This window comes from Rhipicephalus microplus, chromosome X (assembly GCF_043290135.1).
Source record: "Rhipicephalus microplus isolate Deutch F79 chromosome X, USDA_Rmic, whole genome shotgun sequence".
In the NCBI taxonomy this organism is placed as follows: Eukaryota; Metazoa; Arthropoda; class Arachnida; order Ixodida; family Ixodidae; genus Rhipicephalus; species Rhipicephalus microplus.
In genome coordinates, this window is record NC_134710.1 from 370,541,842 (window position 1) to 370,551,335 (window position 9,494).

A 9,494-nucleotide genomic window follows, 5' to 3' on the forward strand; every position below is an offset into this window, starting at 1 on the left:
CTGGTTTGGCGCAGCCACACGCACAGCATTAAAAACGACATAAAATTAGACGTATGTGTTGTACCCGCCTCTGCAAACGCGGCGCGTTTTGCCAAGATGTTTTGACCCCATTAAATTAAGCGAACAGTAATAAGGATTTCACCTTGTTTGCACCTCTCATTCACTTGTGATGTCGCATTGCTGAACTCGTGCTGCAGAAGTTCTGAACTTCTCGTGCGCAGCTGTGAACCAGTTCCCATTGGTGCAGATCATTGAATCTGACCCTTAAAAGATGGAAGCTTGAAAGTATGAAAAGTCTGTGAACACGAGGTGTCAGAGCAGATGTTTCGACAAGCACTCTTGGCTCCTGCGAAGCTACCATATCATTTCTTTTAACCCCTGAAAGCCAGAATCATTATAAATCTGCCCACTATTGCACGACCCATGATGACTTCGTGGTTGGCACGTGAATTGTCAGAAATTATTATTTGCATTGGAAAATGAACACCCCTGCAGTGAGGTGAACTACCAGGCTTTGCGACATTTGTTCGTGCCCTGTAAAACAGTTTACAAACTACACACAGAACTGTTTTGTCTTAACTATGTTTAGCTCATGCAAGTTTACAAAAAGATGCGCCAAAGCTCCTAAAGCTGCATTCAATTGCATTAGCTTTCCACATATGTTCAATGGGCTCCTAAAATATTAAGTCATATAGGTGATGAGCATTTGCAGCAAAGCTTTCTCGAACACGTGAATGCTGTCGTGATGAGCAAGATTGTGTTCATTGGATGTGGTACTGTTTTAGTTTTTCATATAGCAGAGAAACGTCCCAGCTTTCTTTGAGCACATACGCTTCTGTTAAATTGAGTTGTCATTGCTATAGTTTCAACCACTATGAAGTGAAACTCTGTGCAATACCGTCATGAAAAAAAAAACCCTAGAAAATCACACATGTGGTTGATTGGGCCTTTTCGATCATTAAGCACACACCTCATAACTCTATTCTTTTAGCATACATGTTTACTGCATACTGCACAAGCCAGTTATTGCTTGCGACGAGAAATTCAAGCTGTAGTTACGGTGTAAATTAACTCTAACAATAAATGTAACAAGCCTGAAATATTTTAGGCACATCACCTGAATATATATTACCTATGATATGGGCTCGCTGCTGACAATTATAACTAGTGCCTACCCTGTCGACACAACAAGACATTGCACTATTGTGAAGTACTCATTGTAGCATTGAAGAGTGAGAAAAACTCTGAACTGCGCACATCCGCGATTGTTTAACAAATTTATCAAAACTACATTGCTCTCATTGCGCGAGCTACCTATCGGCAATGTGGAAGTTTCCTTCCCAATTCCACACCTTGAAATCACCTTACTTCAAGATCAACACTACTTGGCAAGCGCCACATCTGACGGCAGAATGAGACCCTTGTCCAGAAGCCACGCTCGAACGCCACAACACAATGAGAGCAACGTTCATATAGTGATGTAGATGTTCAGTGTTATGCATATGCTTGTTAGCTTTCAAGAGTCTTTACACATGGGTTGAACGCTTTTTATATGTATGAGTGACTTTGTTTGCTCGGACTCAACCGTATACATTGGCTGTATCTGCTTGGACACTCACAAAAAACAATGCAAACCTTACTTGATTGACGTTGTTTTTGCCAGCTAAGGCCAGTTGGATCACCTGGCAATAATTACACACATAAACCACAATTTAGCAACAAGAAAAAAGCAAAATACCAGAGTAACCCTACTGAAACGTTCCGCATATACGGGTCCGTACATACGCAATTATTGGACTACGGAAAGCCGCATCATGCGGAAAGATGCGAACATCCGCAGCTTACAGAAAGCGCCATATCATGCGAAAAGATGCGGACATCCGCAGCTTACGGAAAGCGCCATATCATGCTAAATTACCCGATAAGCAGCTTACGGAAATCAGCATAATGCAGAAACCATGCATCTATCTGCTGCATCTTGCAAAGATCAAATGGACATCCTGATTTGATTGATTTGTGGGGTTTAACGTCCCAAAACCACCCTATGATTATGAGAGACGCTGTAGTGGAGGGCTCCAGAAATTTCGACCACCGGGTTCTTTAACGTGCACCCAAATCTGAGTACACGGGCCTACAACATTTCCGCCTCCATCGGAATTGCAGCCGCCACAGCCGGGATTTGATCCCGCGAAAAATGGACATCCTAGATCTCGAGTAAAAGCAATTGGGCATTCACGTTGTTTGCAAAAGCAAGTACTGTGTAGAAATATATATGAATATTTCATTCTTAATATGTTGCATGAAGGTGAAATATGTTTGCTATCTGAAACAGCCTTGATGAGTAAACAAAGGCTTGAAAGAAACAAATGTGTTAAGAAGCTACCTAATGAGGGATTGAATCATCGGCATCTGTCTAATTGTCGTGATGTGGAAGCAAAATTACCTTTCAAATAAAATACATTACAAAACTACTGAATTAACATGCTAGCGATCATAAATGGTGGTTACATTGCAACACATTAATGCAGTGTTCTATGCAAGACCTAAAGAACTTATAAAGTTATTATTATCAATAGAGAAGCATTATTGTACACACCAGCCCTGCTACAATCAATATATTTTTTTATTTGTCTGTATGCTCCAGCTGTGAATGGTGACATTGCAGTGTTGATGGTACACAAATGAGGTGACTACACCGTAATTTCACGAGCTCCACCTAAGCCACAGGATGGTGGCACAAAACAAAATGTAACAGCAATTTTAGAACGAAATGTTTAAACATAAATAATAATCATAGCACTGTGAAAGTGTGGCGCTGTGTTTGTCTCATGAACGCCTTGTGGAGATCGGCGAAATGCTGCTTGAGGCTCCGGCACCACTGTAAATTTGGAAGGTCACTGCCATAGAACTTATGTGTCCTTCATAGGCACCTGGAAATGAAAATAATTGGCACAAATAATGTCAGAGACACATTTAGCACATTAGTTCACATGCACAAGAAATATAACACACAGAATGAAACTGAAAATGTAAGGCACACAATCCTTCATGTTATGCATATGTGAATAATAGAAGGAATGAGGGGATAAATTAGTTCTTCCACATCAAAGAAAACAGCATGCTTATCACAGTGAAAATAACTAGGTTGTCACGATTTTCAATGGTAGAGATAATCGATTAATATGTCCTTATGAAATTATGGTTTAAATGCTTCCTGCACAGTAAAACTTTAGAAACTGCAAGTGAAAGCTCGCATTGTACATTTAATAGTGTGTGCATGTACATCTGCTGCCTTTATACTACACAGTTTGTGCACAAAATTGGCATCTTGAACGATTTCGAGAGTTAAACCTATGCAACTTATGAAGGTTAAAATCACCATGAAAGCAAGCAGGACAAGGCAGGTGCCACTAAAAATCTGTGCAAGCCAGATAACTATAACCGAACTGCACACATATAGGGGAGCAAGAGTACCAGAAATTCGGCTGCTGACCCGCAGGTCACAGTATCAAATCCCGGCTCCATTTCCGATGGAGGCAGAAATGCTGTAGGCACGTGTGCTCAGATTTGGGTGTACGTTAAAGAACCCCAAGTGGTCGAAGTTTCCTAAGCATAAAGACAAGGGCTTAACTGAATTGCTGCTAACAAACAAATGCTTTCGAAATTGCCCGAGCGTCAAAGAATGCTCAGACATTTGTTGTTTTTCGCACTGGGCTATTCTACACCAAACATACAAACCATACTGCCTGGCGACCATCACAGATGTATAGTTTAAAAAATGATGGTAATTTACACTTCTGAAAATAGCTATTTGCAGAAATGTTTTGAAGAGAAAAAAGTAGTGGTCACGTGGGTAACTTCAGAATTTCGCAGAATGTCGTGTGGGTGTTATTTGTGAGAAAAATTTCAAAGTACCGCTTTTTCTTGCCATATCAAATTTGATCTACATATTAAGTAAAGGTGCTTCTTAAAGTATTTGAAGCCAAGTAACATTAGTGCAATTTTTTCCCTACATAGGCTTTGAAGAATTCAGCCAAACTGTTTATCGTTTGCATTTCTTGTATGGCAATACTGCACTTTGTATGAATATTTGAGCCACAAGTACTCACTGCACAGAAGTTATATTTCACGAAAAAAAATAATGTTTGGTCCAGATTACAAATATCACTATATAATCGTTTTTGTCCACATTGAGATGCAACTTGAGCTGTGTGTTTGTCTAATTGAAAATTACTTTTATGTGTAAGTTGAAAGCAAATAAACAGTTCTTGTTGTATGGCAAGTGTTATCATTAAAATTTTTGTTTAAATGAGGAAAATGATCTTTGAAGTCTCCTATTGAGGGCCATGGAGAACTTCGGAACGAAAGCTGTCGTATATCAAATGCAGAAAACAGCCATCATAAGAAAACTTCAAAAATTCATTTCTACTTTAAGACAAAGTGTAATCATATAACTTGCCATATAAAGGGAACTGCTTCCTTGCTTTTGATGTGGCAAAAAAATTGCACTAATATTACTGAGCTTCATGCAGTACACACAATCACCTTTACTTAATACCTAGACCGAATTTGGTGTAGAAGAGGCAGTATTTTTGAAACACTTTTTACTTTTTACAAACAACACCCAGACGACATCCTGGGAAGTCCAGAAGGCACCAACGTGGCCTAATATTTTGTTCTCTGCGATATATTTTAGCATTTTGCTGTTTTTAATACAGTAACCGAGCACAATATTTTTTTTTCAAAACACATTTAGTACAGTTGGCAAAATGGCTGGGATGTTTGATGTGTAATTGCTTCACTGCCACCATTTATTCTTCCGAAGCTCAAGCTATCACCTCTCTGTTACTGCCTCCCTCACATAAAATGCCTGCATAGGAAAGAAAATAGAAAGGCAGGTCCGACAAAGTTCGCAAGGCAAGATATTTTCATGTTGGATAAATTCATTACCATAAACAGCAGCAAAATAACATTCATTTTGAGTAGTCCAAGACACAAGCTATATACCAGCATACTAAGAGCCAAGCACAAACTTTTCATTTAAACATGTGTGGTGATAGACAGGAAGCACTTACTACAAGACTGATAAGTCTGTTTTAACTGAATGAAGTACAATGCACTGTTCAATCCAACACCACATAGGCATCTTTGCTATAGCAAAGCCATGTGTCATTGATTCATGCACTAGATGGGACAATGCAAATGTAACAAAAAAGGTGAAAAAAGAAAACAAGGGAAAAAAGAAGAAAAGGGGGGATGCAAAGTAGGAGCAGTGTAGCACTACTTTTACTTTGCATCCCCCTTTTCTTTCTTCTTTTTCCTTCTTTTCTATCATTTATCTTTTTTTTGCTTCCCTTACCCCCAACCTCCGACAGGAGAACACTTTGTATCAGCGCAACCTAACTTGAAAAGAAGCAAGGGCTGCCCTCTTCTCCGTTATAGGTTTTTTTTTCCAGACAAACATTTCCAACAGGCACAGACACCTACACAAAAAGATGATGTCATTACTGACCCCATTTAAACTAACACGCCAAGGATGACAAGGTGACTTCTAAAAAATAGGTCCTCCTATCGCAACATCGGCCAGCCTGTCTGAGGCACTTCCACTGTTCACCCTGATTACCCCACTAGATGTTTCCGTCTGTCGACTCACATCTTCATTTTGGATAACACTAAGACGAGCTTACATTGATGAATACGCACGAAAGTTTAGTGATGTATCATGTATGAGATTAAGCAACTCTGTTAAAAAATTATTGATAGCTTGCTTCCAGGCTATTTATACTGTAGCCTGAAACTTCGTAATGTCTTCTATGCACATGAACCAGATTGACAACGTAATGCACAACATGCCTAAGAATACTGCGAGGAACATGATAACGACAAAACGACCGGCCACCCAAATTTTTCGCTGTACATGTTTATAAAATGTTCATGTACACCCAAACGAGGTGCTTATGATACAAGCCGAAAAAACCTACAAGTAGGGCCTTGGAGCCTTCTGGAAGTAGACGTGTTGCATTTTTTCTGTGGAGGGCTTTACACCCATAAGTGAGGAACAAAACTCCTGTATAATGAAGAATGTTGGCAGCTATCAGTTATAGAAAAATCTGATGCAGCTAATCTTCCCCGACACATCTGTACATTTAGAGAGGTGACGTAGCTTCTGTGATTGTGGCAGTAACTCCAACAGGACCAGTGCGAAAATTGGCACTACTTGGCTAGACAAATGTCCAAACATGCCTGCTCGACTCCCTCTAGCCATCCCGGCTGAATCTGACACATGATTTCTTAACTGCTGGCTGGACAAAAACAAAACCACTGAAGCACTCACAATACACAGCGTGAAGTTCCTCTGGAGTGGTCAACTTCGTCTTCTGCGATGAAAGAGCAGCACAGTGTACTGATAAGGCACTCCTTGCAATGGTTTTCAATGCCACACAGTGACCATGATGTTCCTGTCGAAGAGAGCTTCAGGAGCTTGGAGGGTGCTTGCTCTTTTCTGGGGGCTGCTGCCGCTCCTCGTTTTCTGCTCAAGGTCAACCTGCACAAAGTTGTAGACGAGGCTTTAAGAGTTGTATATAATGATATGCAAATTTTCGCTGAACACACATTTCCTCGTGGCACACTGAGGAATTTCTTATAAAACTTAAGGCCTCGCATATGCAAACATTTACAATCGATCCGAAGATGCACTCGACTCTAAAGGAGCAAGTTTGTTATGTAGTGTATATAAAGAAAGGTCATTCAGCACAACCACAACTACAGTTGCACACGAAAACGACATTTTACACGATCCTGTTTATTTACATGGTCCATTTTATTTTATTTACACGGTCCATTTTACACGGTCCTGTTTTACACGATCTGGTCTGCATGAACTCTTGAACCAAGCACCATATAGATTGAAAGACACACACAGAGTTTGAGACAAACCTAGTTTCCCGTGGAGCATTCTCTTGCACTATAACAACACATCTCAATTTAGTTGGTTGGTCAGAACGAGGTGAAAACAGCTCGCAATTGAAAAGCACGGGCAGAAGGAATGACGCCTGCACCCTGTGCTCCCTGTACATTCTCGTTGAGGGTGCAGTTTTCACCTTATCCTTATGCAATTTCGCATTTATAACATTGTTCGCTGCATAATCTTTGTGGCATTAAAGTGTGTGATAACGTCATGTGTATCCCATGTAATTTATAAAAATAGAACACAAGATAGCTTGATTCAAAAATAACAAAGTGCATCCAGTGCCATGTCCTGTAGCCATTCTTTAGGCAAGTGGCAGAATGATTTATTCTTCAAAACATATCTTACTTGTAACCACTACAAGAGCTAACTCGTGCACCGGCACATTCTGTTTGCCTCTTCAGATTATAAGGTACCTTTTTTACAACAGAAAGTCTTCAAGAAGAATAGAAGTGTTGTAATTGTGAAGAAAGAAAAGTAGAAGGAAAAAAAGATAACCTGCCCTGTACAGGGACCGAGCCTGCGAACTTCGAATAACATGTCCGATGCTCTATCAACTGAGCTACCATGGCGGCTATCCCTCTTCCATTTTGTACGGTATATATGTGCATTTATACATGGAAGAGTCAGTCAGCGCTGCTTGTTACCATTATGGCGAGTGTGGGACAGCTTTTTTTTGCCTACTGGCAATTACATTACGATTGCAATTACGTTACGATTACTTCCAATATCCCTATACTCTTTGGCAGCATTATGCATGTGTCAGTTCTCAGAAAATCTGCTAGTCACAGGAGGTGGCAATGGTTCACCCTCCCACCTAAATGCATGTACTTGAACACATGCACAACTGATCAAAAAAAAAAACAAGTCAGACACTGCTAAGATTACTGAGATTCACTGTTTCAGATTCATGAGTAAAGGAAAGAACTATAAATTTAAGGGTTTGTTGTCTTTGTTGAACACATTATAATGAGAACTAGCAGAAAATGATGCCAAACAAACTATAGGGGATGTTATCAAAAGTAACTTTAACAAAATTGTGAAAGGAAAAGTGAACAAAAACGTAACTTGGCAACGTTTTTTGACAATTGAATTGACATTACTTTTTATAACATCCCTCTATTTTACTGGGTAATGTTGTCAGGTAATTCTCATTATTAGAGTGGTGAGTAGGCTGACAAAGAAAGCATATATGGCATTGATACTTCTTTTGAACACCTAATAGTTTGAGGACCTTAAAAGAGCGGAAGCTACTTTGAGTAGACCAGAATATTTAGTTGGAGCGAAAAAAAAACTTACACACATTTTTACCAGGCTTTTTAACACATTTTGAGACATAAAAGTGTATGCTGCCAGTAATGTTAAGTACCATTACTTTTGTCACACTATGCACTGTAGCAGGTGTAGTTAGAGTGGTGATAGTGAAGGATTAATCGAGCACGCCACCAACTGTGTTCACATCAATGGTCGCGTATTTTAAAAATAAACCTGCTGTATAATAAAAAAAGTTTAGAGCATTTATGTTTTTATCCAAATCAAGTTAAACTGACTGGGTAAGCAAACCATTTGCATAAAATCAAAAGGCATAAAGTGATTCATGTATTATAACTATGTGAACATTTTCAGCAACGCAGGGCAAAGTGACAACAGTTCTATTAAAAACCCCTCTCATTATAACATGCTTGAAAAGCACCACACCAGAATAATTTATAGTGCATGTAATATCGAGACTACTAGACTGTCTATTGACCTTTTAGAAGAAGGGTATCTCCTTCACGTTCAAGGGGCAACCACTTAGCCTTTTCCTGAGCTTTTCTGTGAATATTTCCTGAATTTCAGATATCATTAGGATTGATTTACAGTGAACAGATTTTGCTTACGCATTGAAACCTAGTTCTGTATGTAACTGCAATTATGGGTGCCAAACCACCTCCAATTAATTTTTAACATTTAACTCAATTTTTAACTGCAGCAGCACAACCAGCTGTGGGTGCCCAAAAAGTAGCTAGAAACAATACCTTTACCTCTTTGAGCCTTTCGGAAGTGTTCAGCTTCTCAGTGCTCACCTTACAACTGTTTTTTAAATACGTGTTTGTGTGCCCACTACTCTTGCTCCTTGTACAGTGAGGAGGAGCACATGGCAAGAAGAGACAAGAAAGAAGCATTGCGAAAAAAAGCGAAATAAGCGAGGACCTCTTTTGTATCGTACAATGTGTGTAACATTACTATTACGACAACATATAGACAAATTATCACGGCTATGAATCCATTGTAGAGTCATACACAGCTGCAACACCACGACTAAATTTCAACCTTCTGTTGGTTTAGTATCCCTTTATAGTGGCAAGCTAATGATATCTGCATTTGTTTGGCACACATTGAGATGCAGCAAAATGTGATATGGTAATCTCATTTAGAATGCACGTCATGTGGCTTCATTGTATATGTGGCTACAAGTAACTCTGGTTGCAAAGCAATATGGCAGAGCCTAAACAGACGTCACCGACCACTCCAATCTGAACTTGCC

The 9,494-nt window shown here is 39.5% G+C and overlaps 1 long non-coding RNA gene across 1 annotated transcript; it reads right to left on the reverse strand.

Annotated features, from left to right (window-relative positions):
* Nucleotides 1-2,599: 2,599 nt before the first annotated feature.
* Nucleotides 2,600-6,884, reverse strand: LOC142776379 (uncharacterized). Its single transcript, XR_012887496.1, has 2 exons — nt 6,335-6,884; nt 2,600-2,930 (listed from the first exon to the last, which is right to left on the reverse strand). It is a non-coding gene; the product is annotated as an uncharacterized LOC142776379 (long non-coding RNA).
* Nucleotides 6,885-9,494: the final 2,610 nt, after the last annotated feature.